Here is a 14,009-nt window from a genome sequence, read left to right as displayed (position 1 = left end):
ACTCCTGAAGTATCACACTATTACCCTGAACATAAAGAGAATCTGATTTTCAGCATTTTACTACAAGGATTTTACTATTTACAAGGATAGAGATGTTTCCATGTGAATGAGAAAAATGAGGTAAAGGTCTTTCCCTTGTCTCTTCATCCAGGTATGTTGTGAACGACAGAAAGGCACGTCCTCACATTGCGTGCTGGGAGCAGCCACGTGACTTGGGGTGCACCAACACAGGGCATCAAGTCACTTCAGTAAAGGTAGATGAGGGGCAGCACCACAGCTACAGGGAGACCCTCTGAGCCCTCTTCCTCCTCCCACTTCCCTGCCATGGCTCTGCAAAGCCCCAGGGAACACATGAAGTTCCCAGTCTGCCTAACAGAGAAGGAAGAGGAGGAGAGGTGAGGTCCATGGCTGACCCACACTCCAGCACTGTCTGCAGGAGAAAATTAGAGTCTACTACAGCTTACACCTTACAGAGGGCATGATTTGCCCCAAGTCTTCCTTTGTATAACTGATGGGTATTGATTTTCACATCATGATTCATTTATTGCTTCTCTCTATAAACTAAAAGATGCAATAGTAATGATTGCAGTCTGTTCAGCAGCCAACTTCAGAGATGTGGTGTCCTGAAAGGTTGATACAGACAAAGACTCTTTGGCTTAGAACATGTTTCAAATCTTCCCATCTCCCAGGAAACATTTATGACCTGCTTAACACACACTAGTGTAAATGCAAGTATTTGTAAAGTCAAAAATATAGATATAGATTGGGTATAACTTATTATACCTCCACTTCGCCACAAAAAGATTGCAAAATGACTGAGGGTTGAAATCTTCCTTTCTCAGTTAAAAAATACTATTCTGAAGCTCAAGGTAAGCATGAATGTAAGCACTAACTATTCAGATTCCTGTCATTTCAGTGGCTGAAAACTGGAAAAAAAAAAAAAAAAGTTGAAATATGAACTCCTGATAATAAAAAAGTATTTGGAAGAGAGACAAAGAAGAGGAACAAAAATTGAAACAGTACCAAAACCAGGACCGAAGCCACTGGGGCTCTTCCCTGAACTCACTGTCACTCTGCAGGACATATATCATGACAAAGTCCCAAAGAATGAACAGTTATGCCAAGCCAAACTCTACCCTCATCTCACCTGCAGATATATCATTGTTCTCAGTAAAACCTGACTTAGAACAGAGAACAGCATATACACGGACATGAGCCAGAATATAAATTGTTTGAAGTGCGTTGTCTCTGCTGAAATATTTTGCATGACTTTTGGCTGAGAGAGCAGGACCTCCACAAATTTAAACAGAGAGTTAATAGCAAACTGCAACACTAACAACTGTGAGGTCTATCTGAGTATCCGCATTCTGTGCCATATGAAGTCTGGGAACACTCTGAGAGGCAGACCCATCTATGGGTTGCTTGTCAGTGCTGATCAGTACTGCCGAGTGTATAACTGCAGGTGCCAGGGATATCGAATGACCTCAACCTAAGAGCAGTGAGCTCTAATCTCCAAATAAATTTAAAGACTCCAATTTCCTACTGACTTAAAAAGTGATTCAAGAGTCTCTCCAGCTCCAGACTAGACTAGTAAGAAACAGCAAGACAGAAAAAATAGAGAATATTCCTTGCAGTAAGCACCAGCTCACCATTACCCTCTATCAGTCTGAAGATCCCAAGCAGCTTTAAACACCTTGTAGCAATTAGACAGACAAATTGTGGTAAAATGGGCAGCTTCATTGGGACAAAACATACTTAACCAGCTAGATTCCAGTGTCTCACCTTCTGATTTATTTTTCTCCTCTTCAAACAAACCTAATAATGTAGATACTGTTTTCAAGGGTGAAAAAATTTAAAGTTTGCCCCAAAATTTAAAGAGCTTCCTCATGTTTTCATATTCTTACTCCCTCCCCTAGACTCAGATTTTTTACTGTTTCAAATTCTGCAGTTTGAACAGCTTTCCATAAAATTAACGGCAAGCCTTGAATTTTGCTTCACATGACTGATTAGAAACAAATAGAGCATAAGCTACAAAGGAAGAACTTTTCTTCTTCTTCAGCTGACAGAAGGCAAGTTACTCTCAAACTCCCAGACATGGATCTGCTGGTTTATAAATAATTTCCAGACAGTCAGTCACATTTAAGCCTCCCTAAAAGAGAGTTGAGAGGAATAGACATGTTTGGACAAAATTGCTGTTCTGGATCATTTAACCATTAAATTGAACCAGAAATTCAATTATTTGGTTACACTGCATAGAAACACTGGGGCAGACATTTCCTATTGGAAAACAGGACACAATTATCCCTCTTGCATTTTTGTAATCACAGAATCATTGAATGATGACGATAGAGCATCACTTTGCCTGCAAGGGCAGGTATTATAACTGCACATGTTCTAATATTTCGGTAATTGTTTTAAAAATACCATTTATACTTGGTTTATTTTATATATTTATTTTATATTTGTATATTTTACTTGCTAAAGATTCATAATTAAACATTCAAAATTGTAACTAATTTGTATTTTATTCAAAAGAATATAACACATATTAGAATCTAGCTGCTTGAAATTTCCTCCTCATGTCCATATTTTCCTGGAACGGCTTTAAAAAGTAGCTGTTTTCCTAGCTTTGGTGCTATTTTTAGGGATCTTTCTAGAGGTTAACTGTAACAGAGGAACACAGACAAGTCAGGTGCCCTGGGCTCACCTATGACCTTGTGTATTAATTACCTCCAGTTTGACCAGATTGAAAATACCTTTAGTGTTTTATTTGCACACTACTGGTTCCTCTAATATCAAACAACCATAACAAGCAGGAAGGTGTCAGGAACATACCTTTGTACCACTAGAGATACGTGTGGACATCATGTATCCACCTGTGCTGCGTTGAGAATTGATATTTGTATTAATTTAGTTTCCTGCTGCTTTAACATACATAATGCAAAGACTAAGAAGTTGTGCATCTGTATTCAAATAGGTACTTGTTATTTTATGCTACGCAACAGGACCAGTGACCAGCAAGTAATTGTGTTCGACAGAAGGGTGAAAGGGAGTGAAGATGATGACAAAGCCAAGAACGACGTGAACGTAGCTGACTGAAGGTGTTGGCAGAGACTTACAAAAAATTTACTTGAGGTCCTCTATATTAAAATCAATACATTTAACATCACAAAGGAATGTGCTAAGCTGCCCTGAATCTTAGTGATTTCCACCTAAAAACCAGGCTGCTCAGTTTTTTGCCACTGAATAATTCCAATAATATGTGAAGTGGGAGGGAGAGGGGCACCGGGAAAAGTGCAGATTCTCAGTTTGGATACCCATGTCTACACAGCATCATGTCTACTCTTGCTCCCATACCAAACTGTCTTTATGCAGCAAGGTCACGTGCATGAACCATGCAGAGAAAAATACCCACACGATTATGACTGACATGATTACACATTTAAAGATCAGTGTGTGGCTTCCAAGTTGCTTTGAAGATCTAAAGGAAAACAGAGAGCATAGATGCTTGTTTCCACGGGGCTATGCTCAGGCCTCTTCACTGATGTGGCCATCACTGTGACCCATTTTAAAACAGAGAAGACCCAGGGCACATCTCCAGCAAAGATCCTGAGGCTTCCCATTTCCTCACAGGATACCCCTGCTTTGTAAGGTACACCTTGGAGTAAAAAAATCACTTCAAAAGAGAACACTGTCTCTCGAGCCATGTTTTACAAAATACTTTACACAGATGCACACAACTTCCCTGGGCTGTGAAGATTTTCTAACCTTTCAGGTTTTAAAGATTTCTATTAAACAACACTTATTCGAGTGGGAATCCTACTTTCCAGTGGTAGTGCCAGTTTCCAGGGTGCCATGTTGTAATTTAATTGTGCCAAGTACTAGCTTAAATTTTAAAGCATGCTTTTAGCAGTTTGAACTGCATTTTCCACAGGACTCTTTCACTACAGATGCTCTGAGCTTGCTGTTGCACAGTCAAAGAACCAGGTTTTGCGAACGTGTAAACATCACGATCAAATCATGACTGTCTGATATGATCACAGTTGCTGTACCATGTCTAGCAAAAATAGATTATGGAATGTCATAAGATTAGCAGAAATAATCTTAAAATAACAGTATTTCTGGAGAGCTGACATAAACATTCAGAGCCACTATCTACAGCTCCTCCAGCAAGCATAAGCGAGCATAAGCAAGCCAAGTTTTCCTTGAGGCTTTTTTTTATTGAGTGGATAACTCCAACCAGCCTTTTCTTAGCTTTGTTGAGTTCATTTTCTCTCACTCACCTTTATAATTATAGCAACATTTTTATCTTAAATTTTTTTTTATGCACTTGTTTAGGTGCCAGAATTCAGCTTTTCTCTTGCTTTCTTTATACTTTCATTTAATTAAATCTTCCTTTATTGTTATATGTTTATTTTTAGCTTTTGTATTTTCATGGCAAGTACTCCCTCTGGCAAGGCTTACTGCAAGAATTACTGCACCATATTTCTTTCATAGCACTTCCAAGGTTTGTCTGTCCCCTTCCCATCTATGTGCCTCCTTTTAGAAATACACAAATCATGCTGAAAGTGCACTGAATAAATAATAAATAACAACCACAACAACAACCGCAACCATCACCATAATAAATAATAATAATAATAATAACAATAATAATAATGTCTATTCAGGAGAAACATCTCAGGAATCTGAGCCTCATTACCTTTCTGCAACAATATATAAGCAATCACTTTCCATTAGGATATCCATGTAGGAATACAAGGCTGTTGTTAATTACAGCCACCAAATATACAGCCCTAATGGTGGCAAAAGTGTCCAACAGAAAGAATATAGATGGGAAAAAATAGAAAGGACTTGTGACTTCTACTCCATTCTTTTCACTGTTGCTGCCTATCCCACTCCTTAGCGGCCTCTCCTATTAGCCTCCATTTCTCTTCCCCTGTGTGCAGCACTGGCATCATCCATGCTCCTTGGGTATCACCCATTCAGATTTCCTTCTCTCCCTGAGCCTCCCATACTGCTCACGTCAGGCAATGTACCTGTGCCCCAAGCCCGGAAGCAATACCCAAAAGAAGGCAGCCCAGAGGCAGGTTAGGAATGATCAGGACCTGCATCATGAATCCCCAAGCATGAAGAGCAGAACTCACAGTTAGAATACACCTGAACATACTCCTGAAAAGCTCTTGTTATTCCTCAGTTCCCACAGCTGGGCATACTGCTCAGGAAGCTGCCACAGGTTCCATTCCCCATCTTCTGAATTTGCTTTCTAGCAACACTCTCCTTCCCAGGTTCCTGTCCCTCCTTTACATATGTAAATCCTCCAGCTACTACTAAGTGCAAATAGCCTCATAAAGCACATCCAGGTGATCTCACTTACCTATTTGTGCTGTTGCCAGGATGTAAGGGTCCTGCAGGTGAAGCAGCTGGTGGAACATGTGTAAGCTTGGCCACAGGGATTCACTAGGGTGATGCTGAGCATCAGCATGCCAACATTTTTCACCAGGCTTTCTCAGCAATACACTCAATTCAGCTTCTGACTTCACAAGTGCTGCTCTGCAAATTACACGTAGGGTTGGGTGATGACCCTTCCATCCCCCTTAGAGAAGCACTTTTAACCAGTTTTGTGTTTGCTAGCATTTTAGCAAGGATACGTGCCACATTAATACAAGAGATAAGTTATACTACACCACAACCCTGTTAGATGCAGGAGTTAATGTTTTGGACACACATCTAGAGTATTTTCAGTGTAGTAATAGAAGATTGGTCTCTAGTTTCCCTACTGTTTTCAGCAAGTTTCTTTGCTATAAGACTACAGCAACACCCACTTTTCCAATGAATCAATATAAAGCATGAACGAAGAAAAATAAGCAGTTCCTGATGCCCTACACAAACTCATTAGCAAATATATCTGTGCAACTGTGCTCAAGGGAGTTTAGGTTTCCAAGGTCTACCTGTACCAACATTCCTTTAGTAAAACATTGACACTAACTTCTCTGTGTGGTACTGCTGTCAAGAACAAGAGCTGAATATGAGTGAGCAGGGTGTCCCTGTGGGATTGCGCCGGTAGAAAGAGACCCTCAGGGCCAAGAGCGATTCTCCACACGCTGGGTACAGACATGGATGAGTGGGATCCCTCCTGGCTGCTCTCCAGGGGAGTAGTAATGGACCATCTGTGGCCTGTTGTTCCCACAGCCATTTAATGCAGCCTCCCTCATAGGCTGGCAAAGCAAATCTCAGCTAAAAATCAGCTTCCCAAAGGCAATGAAAGGGAGAGGAGTGGCATTTATCCCAGCTTGTAAGGCATCAAAAATAATTCAAAAATACACATTTCCAAAGCTTTCCCACTTAGAAGAAATAAACTAAGCTAGTTCAAGAGCTTCAGTCAAAACAGACATTCTCCATCCATAATTGAATAAGGGATTTGGGTTTACTGAGCTGCCCAAAGTGCTTTGTTCCTCACCGGCTGAGCACCAGCCAGCAGCAGCACTTAGCCCTGTTTGAGCAGTCGCCTGGGAGAGTTGCAGGCCCTGTGTGCCCTGTCAGCCTTGGTCTCTCGTCACGCAAGATTTTGTGTAATGGACCACATGCCACACAAGTGAAATATTTATCATAATCATATTTACAAGGTGCTTGGCTCCCAGGAGAGAACGAAGGCCTGAATACCATACCAGAAATTAAATAACATGTAGTGTAATTTGTTAGGGCTTTTTTTTTTTTTTTTCAATTACATTCAAAAATTTGGAGCCAGACAAAAACCCTGGTTCGTTGGGGTCAGTGGCCACAAGAAATACTTGAACATTTCTGATGAGAGTCAGGAATAAAAGAAACTGAGCAGAAGCAACACTTATCAGCAGAAAGCCTTTCTCCTTGCATCAGGCTCACAAAACCCCACTGCACCTCTCCCTGTTACCAAACTGTTTGCTCTACCCCCACCTATCCCTGAGGTACAGCCACACCAGCAGCTGCATGCAGTCGGTTCACTGGAGGCAGCAGGGCATAGCTATAAATGTATAATGAATGCTTTTATGGCTCCCCAGCAGGCAGTGTGTGTGCCACTTGTGAGACTATGTTGTGATCTCACATCCAGGGCAAAATGTTGGTAGGCTAAGGGAGACAAGAAACTGCTATGGAGGGAGGGAGTGGGGTGATTCATGGGGTGAGGGCACAGCTGTTGGCACAGCAGTGGCAGGGCACCGAGCAACCCAAACTGCAAAAGCAGGTGCCTGAAAGTTCCTACTCTGTCCGGAACTGAAACGCTATGGAAAATGTGGAAAGACAACTTTTTTTGCTAGAGCTTTTGCTCATGTGCAGCTCTGGAGGCAGGTTGGGTGCTGGTCAGGGGAGGCACCCTGACGTCCAACCTACAAGTGCGGTAGGGGATTGTGCTTGTCGGCTTCATGAATCACTGTCTGTAAAAGGCAGTATGTTCTCATGTATTTAGATGGAGGGAAAATTCAGGCTACGACTCCTTGTCTATAGCTGGTTGCCTCTTCCTTTAAAACACTTTCATATATACTTTACTCAAACACGTGGTCAGAGGGTTCAACAGATTATGCTTATGTTCAGGTACTTTCTTCGACTTGCCCTTTGAGTCTCAGTATGTGTGCGTCTAGCCAGCTACGCTGGTAACAGTCCACTAAAGAAATCGTTTTGGGGTTTCTGTACTTGCCCTGTTTGAGGTTCATCTCCACACTTTTTCATGAAAACTCGCATGAGCTTATATTGTGAGCCATAGTAGAGCCTGATACTGTTAGGGTCACCTTCATCTGGCCTGATGAACCTGTAGAACACTTAAGTACTAATGTTCAGGCACTGAATTTTCTCCTAGAGATGGGCCATGTTGGTACTGGCAGTACCATCAAAATTTGGGGCTCAGAGCGTCTTTCAGGTCATACTGGGTCATTGCTGAGCTTTGTTCAGTGACTATATTGCAGGATAAATATCTAAAATACCAGTTCCCATTCTCCTGAACAATCAAAGACGATGTGTGATAGGTGGGGAGGAGCAACACAGTCTAACGTGGCAGAAGCTGAAGGCTTTACGAGGAATTTTGCACAGTCAAAATTTTGTAAGAAAAAAAGCAACATCTGCAGGGGACAATGCAGATCTGGCAAATAAGAAGGTGTGTTTTCTGACCTCTGATTTGGTTGGGACTCAGGGTTGAGAAACCACCTTTGCCTAACATGGAGTATCAAATCTAACCTCTTCCCATGGGACAATGGGAGGATCTCTTTAATGATCACCTGGGCAATAAATGTATCAAATGCTCTAATTTATCCAGGTATGGCTGGACATGAATACAAGTGAAATCTCTGGGAAGTCCAGATGCTTAACACCTGAAAATCTTACTTTGTTTTACAGAGCTGGAGTTCAGGATTCATAAAGCAAGATAAATCTGTCTTTCAGCTGCTAAGCTTTTAAGCATGGCCAAAACATCAACCTTTGCTTTTTCCCTTAAATATTCTTAATAGTATTCCAGGGCAACCTAGGCCTCATACAAGAGCAACAAGTATGTGTATGCTAATTCTTGGCTGCCAGTTCTGCTAAAGATGGGTAAGATGCACTTATTGCCCATTGAGTGTTCTATTGTGGCAACAGTTTATTCATTTTTCAAAGGAATTAAATGTTTAAAATGACGAAAACAGAGCCTTGCCAGCTATGACTATATTACTGCTTATAGTAAATCTTGCTCTGGCACATGTGGCCAGCAGCTTGTTCAGAGGCATTTTCCCAAACATTGTCAGTTCAGAAAAGAGACATTCAGCCTCTAACAAAGAGTGAAATTTGTACAAAACCCCACTGGCCAGTCTTGTCCTTGCCGTTTTACCCCATCAGTGGTGAGACAGTGGATGAACTTGGGATATCATTGCAGCTCTGTGGCATGACCCCTTGTACAAACCTGATGGCAAAGGTGCGCAGAAAATGGCAGCTGGGAACTGGGTCCCGTGGCATCCAGTGCAGAGGCTCTGAGATTGAGCTGCAGGCTGGCAGACTCCACTTCCTTCCCTTGTGGCAGTACTTCTAAGTAATACAGTCTTGCCAGTTCACGTTTGGCATCCATGCCCATTTTATAATTGTACTTCTACATGTAGCTCAGATTGACAGCAAGAATTGCATATAGACATAAAACTCTCTCTTCTCTTTCTCTTCTGAGTGCTTTAACCAGTGCACAGGATTATTTAAAAAAAGTACTTGTGTGAGAAATGGTGAAAGTGAATCAAAGAGAATAGTTTAAAGGATATTTGAGCTGCAAATCAGCAGAAAGGCTTTGTGAAACACTTAACGTGCACTTGCTATGCTTAGCCTTGAGCCATTAATCCTGTTGTTTCCTCCAGTAATTGCTCTGATATTATTTGCACATAACCTCTCTTTCTAGTAATATTTCATGATCCAAAAAACATAGTTTGTCCTTGAAAATTGGGGGTCATTATCAAGAGCCCTCACTTTGGATAGGTTATAAATGCATAGCTGTTAACAAAGAACATTTTTCCAATGCAGCATTCCTACATTTTATTGATTCACATGAGGAATAGAAACTTTAAACAGAATGTCAATTTTGCTGCAGTGAAATTTAACAGCTTGATGCATTACCATCTTTTTAAGGGAAAATACATATCAAGCTGATGTCAGGGTTTAATGCTATAATAATACTTTAAATTGTACGGCAATACTGATGGCAGATTCATTCTTTGAGCAGATTGATCTCTTTTGGAGGTGCTGTATGACAGCAAGAATGGACAGAATGATTTGGTCTCTTAAGCAGGAAAGACAGGAAATTTGGTGCATTAGCAGAAAGGACACCAGAGGGAGGATGCTTGACAACACAGTCAGCAGAAGAGTCAAGGGGAAAATCAGCATATTGGATTTTCTGCTGAAAGCAAGATAGCTAGCAAGGACAGTTGCTGGTGGACTGTGAAATCCAATAGCCAGGAGCTGTTGATACAACTGTACCACAGCTGCTGTTCAGCAACTGATGCTGCCTTCCTCATTTTTCTTGTGCTTTTGACTAAACCTCTATTGTGTGTTTTCTGGGATGGAGAGCCTTCTGTTAGAAGTCATCTTTACATTTTGCTTGTGCAGTATCCAGCACCAGGTTCATAACTACTAATATTTCCCCAAATGATAAATTTAATAATGTTTGCTTTTATTTTCTTACTGATATTCATTTTGCTCACTCAACTGTTGCAAAATAAATCTTTCTGACTCCCATTTCAACTGGAGACAATATTCTCCTTCAGTGGTAGATGATCTAAGCAATAGAAACATAACAACAAGGGTCTACTTAGACAAAAGGCAAATCTGGGAAGTTTGGAAAGCTTTCTGCAGCAGTTACTTATTGGCCAAGTTAACTGCTGTGCATATTTTGCCTGCAGTTCTTGGTGACAGGATCTTTCTCGTATGGGCAGGGGAGAGTGGATGCTACCCTGCCTGTGTCAAGAGAGCAAACCTTGCAATCCCCAGGTCTCAAAGAAGCCCTTTGGGATGCAAGCAGTTATCCTATCCACCTTCAGGGGTTCATGACCAGCCTGTTAGGCTAGATGCTAAATCACCTCTGCACATCCTCATTACACTTCAGTATTGGAAGTCCTAATAAGCATAGAGGGAGTTTTTTCCCAAAACGTCATTTATTTGCCATGATTCTGCAGATGTGTCTTAAAAAAGGCATATAGAGAAACTTCCTTTGCTCTATTTTTTTTTGTTGTTTTTCCTTAATTATTTGGTTAGAAAGCAGCATATGGGAATGGGTGCTCAGTATGTTACACTGTATTAAAAGGTACAAAAGAAAATAGAAGTCAACCAGCGTATTATTATTAATATCGATGCTCCACCTGGGCCTTACAGCAGTTAAGTGTTGAGAGTTAATGATGCTTGTGTAGAATGTTATCCTCCTATCATTTGTTAGCATCAGGGACCAGACTATTCATGAAAAATGATTAACATATAATGGGAGTATTTGATGCTTCTTTAAATGAAAAAGTACATGAAAAACTTTCAACTGTTTTAGTCTGAATATATCCAGAAATAAAAGCATCACAGAGAAAGAGTATTCATAAAAGAAATAGTAGTAAAAGAGAAAAATATCTTGCAATACTAAGGGCTTCTAGTAGCACTTTTCCTCTGTTTGAGTGTAGGTGCTAAAATTATGTGCTATATTGAAAACAGCTCAACTGCCTGAATGCAATCTGCTAGTAAGAGCAGATTTCTCCGTGCCCCAGGCTGAAATAATGAGATAAGAGTTTTGCAATTACTTTACTATCCATTAGAGGTAAATCTAACCAGTGAAGGTTATTAACATCTTAGAAATTGTCCTTTAAAAGCCAGTGGTTCAGTAGAAATTTGAGAGTGGAAATGCTGATGCCCTAAGAGGTGCTGAGGACTTGACCTTAGCTAATGGACGGTTACAGGGATGAACTGGCCTGGGTTGTGAAAGCTGATGGCTGCTTGGCTGCCATGACTCTGAGATAGTGAAACTTTCAATTGTGTAAGAAGCAGCAAGGTAAACAGAACCACAACCTTGGCCTTCAGGAGAGAAGATGATGGCTTGCTCAGGGATCTGTTTGTCAGGATCTCACAGGAAGCTGTCCTGGAAAGCAAAAGGACCCAGGAGAGCTGGCTGACCTTCTTTAATATCCTTCTCAGAGCACAGAAAAAGTCCATTCTGATATGTGGGTAGTTGAGCAAGTGTGGCAGGCAGCCAGTGTGCATGAACGGGGCTCTCCTGCCTGAGTTCAGAGAGTAATCAAGCACACAGATGGAGCAAAATAGGGATGTTACTGGAGTGAGCATGGAAGCATTCACTAAAGACAAAGACCTGCAGGAGTTAAAGCTCATACAAGACTCCAAGGGTATAAAGAAGGGCTTCTGTAAGTACACTGGTACAGAAACAAATATGTGATCCTGCTGCTCAGGGGGCCAAGTGATTGTTCCCCTCTGTTTGGCACGTGTGGGACTGCAGCTGGAGTGAGACTGCATCTTGAGCATCATGTTCAACTTCGGGCTCCCCAGCACAAGATAAGATATGGACAAACTGGAGCAAGTCCAGGTTTTGATGTGCAGCCAAGGCTGCCATCAGCGTTCACAGCCCAAAAGAGTTTATCCCTGTTAGTGAGTCAAGTAACTCAGTTGAACGTATAATGAACCAAACAAAACATAGCAGTGCATGGCATACAGGCCAGATAAGATGATATTTTGTGAATCTGAAAGAAAAAAAAATACAACAGAGAAGAACATATAATTTTTCTTACCAAGAATGAGAGACCTGAAAATTTTTTATCATCAGCCTGCCCCTTTAGTGCACCAATGTAGCAACTTAATGCCTGAATGAAATAATTTGGGAAAAAAATGAGAGATACTGATCATCTTCCCGGTTATGACTTGGAAACTACGTTCCTGAAATGAATGTTTGCACTGTGTGGCAGCAAGCAAGAGTGTAAGGGAGGTGGAGGAGATAGCTGTAGTGCTGTAGAAGCTCTGAGTTCAGCGGGATACTGAAGTTCCCTCTGTACTTGTCATATTAACAGTGATGAAAGAATAGCTTGTGCTTAGAGACACTGCCTAGTTCACTTCCACATATTAAAGCTCTAAATAAAGATTTGTATCCTAGGATCTGTTAAAAACATTGAGGCTATTATAAGAAAATATACTTTATTAAATACAAAATATTTTCTCTCTGTAATCAAAAATCATATAGACAGGATTTATACAGATATCTGTACATTTTTATAAATTAATGTACATATGTTCGTATTTCTCAGCTCTATTTTTTCTATGACATTTGCAGCATGATGTAACATGTCCAAGTTTTCACAATGTAAAATTAGACAAAGCTCCCAAAATTTTACTGTAAAAGTTAAATACATCAACTGTTTTCCCCCATCTACAGATCTTCAGCATCTTTTTCTGACTCAGAAGTTGTGAACTTACGTAAGTGCCTCCTCACTCCTCTGAAAGATGTCACCAACCTCTTCTCACTTCTATTTTCTGTCAAAAACCTTCCACCCAGTCATCTAAAGGCTTAAAGTCAGTAAGAATGCAGTATTCAGCTCAGGTACAATCACCCAACAAACTTTTTTTTATCTCTGCCACTAATTCTACCACACTTTTCATTTGCATCCCTCAAGTACAGGACTGTCAGCATAGTGACCTGCCTTACTTCCTCCAGCTGGACACTGAAAATAAAGATCCAGATGGTTCGCTTGTCGCAGACTGCATTCCTTGTCTCAGACTTCCCAGATCTGTTGGACAGCAAACTGCTGCCTGCTACACATTTCATCCTCCCATGATACTATAGCTGGAGTTTCCTAACAAAGTAAACCTGAATTCAAGACTCCAAGATCTAGAAGCCTAGAGGACCAATGATGTACACCACAGCTCCAGTCTAAAGGCCTGAATTCATTCAATATTTTTCTTCTAAAATCTGGGTGGGTAACTTTTGAGTTGGCAGTCTGTTACATTCTGCCTGTGCTGCAATCCCACTACCTCTCCTGCTGCTATCTGTAATTTTACCCTACCTTTTAGGCTGACCAGTGAAACTGCTCTGGCTAGGCATTTTTTCAGCTTCTTGAAAGTTTCTGTGGGCAGTGGATTCTTTTCCTTTGAAGGCCAATACTGCTGATCTGATGCCACTACTGCTGGAAAAAATGCCTGGCCTGCCATAAGGAAATAGCCAGAGCCAGATCTGGAGGTTATGAGAGCCACATATTTGCTTATCTGCAATGTCTGGCTTATGCTAGATAAAAATCTGTATTTATTGATCTCTGCAAAAAGCTAATGTGCAGAATCCCTTAACTAATGTGCAGAATCCCTTAGCTGGGAACTTCTGTAATGCCATGCACTGCAACACTGCAGTGTAGGCAACTCAGCATGGGTACTACTATAAAGAGTCTTCCTGAAAAAAAACACCAAGGGCCTTGGAACACAGCCAGACTCCAGGAGCTTGGAAAGAGTTGACTACAGGATTTGAGGTGCTTCTGAAAGCTCCAGCCTCTCTCCTGACCTCTCTCCCTTTT

Source organism: Pipra filicauda, unplaced genomic scaffold (assembly GCF_003945595.2).
Source record: "Pipra filicauda isolate LSUMZ 115617 unplaced genomic scaffold, ASM394559v2 scaffold22_size4397567_pilon, whole genome shotgun sequence".
Taxonomy (NCBI): domain Eukaryota; kingdom Metazoa; phylum Chordata; class Aves; order Passeriformes; family Pipridae; genus Pipra; species Pipra filicauda.
The sequence above is the reverse complement of the archived record's forward strand: the minus strand, read 5'-3'. Positions refer to the sequence as shown.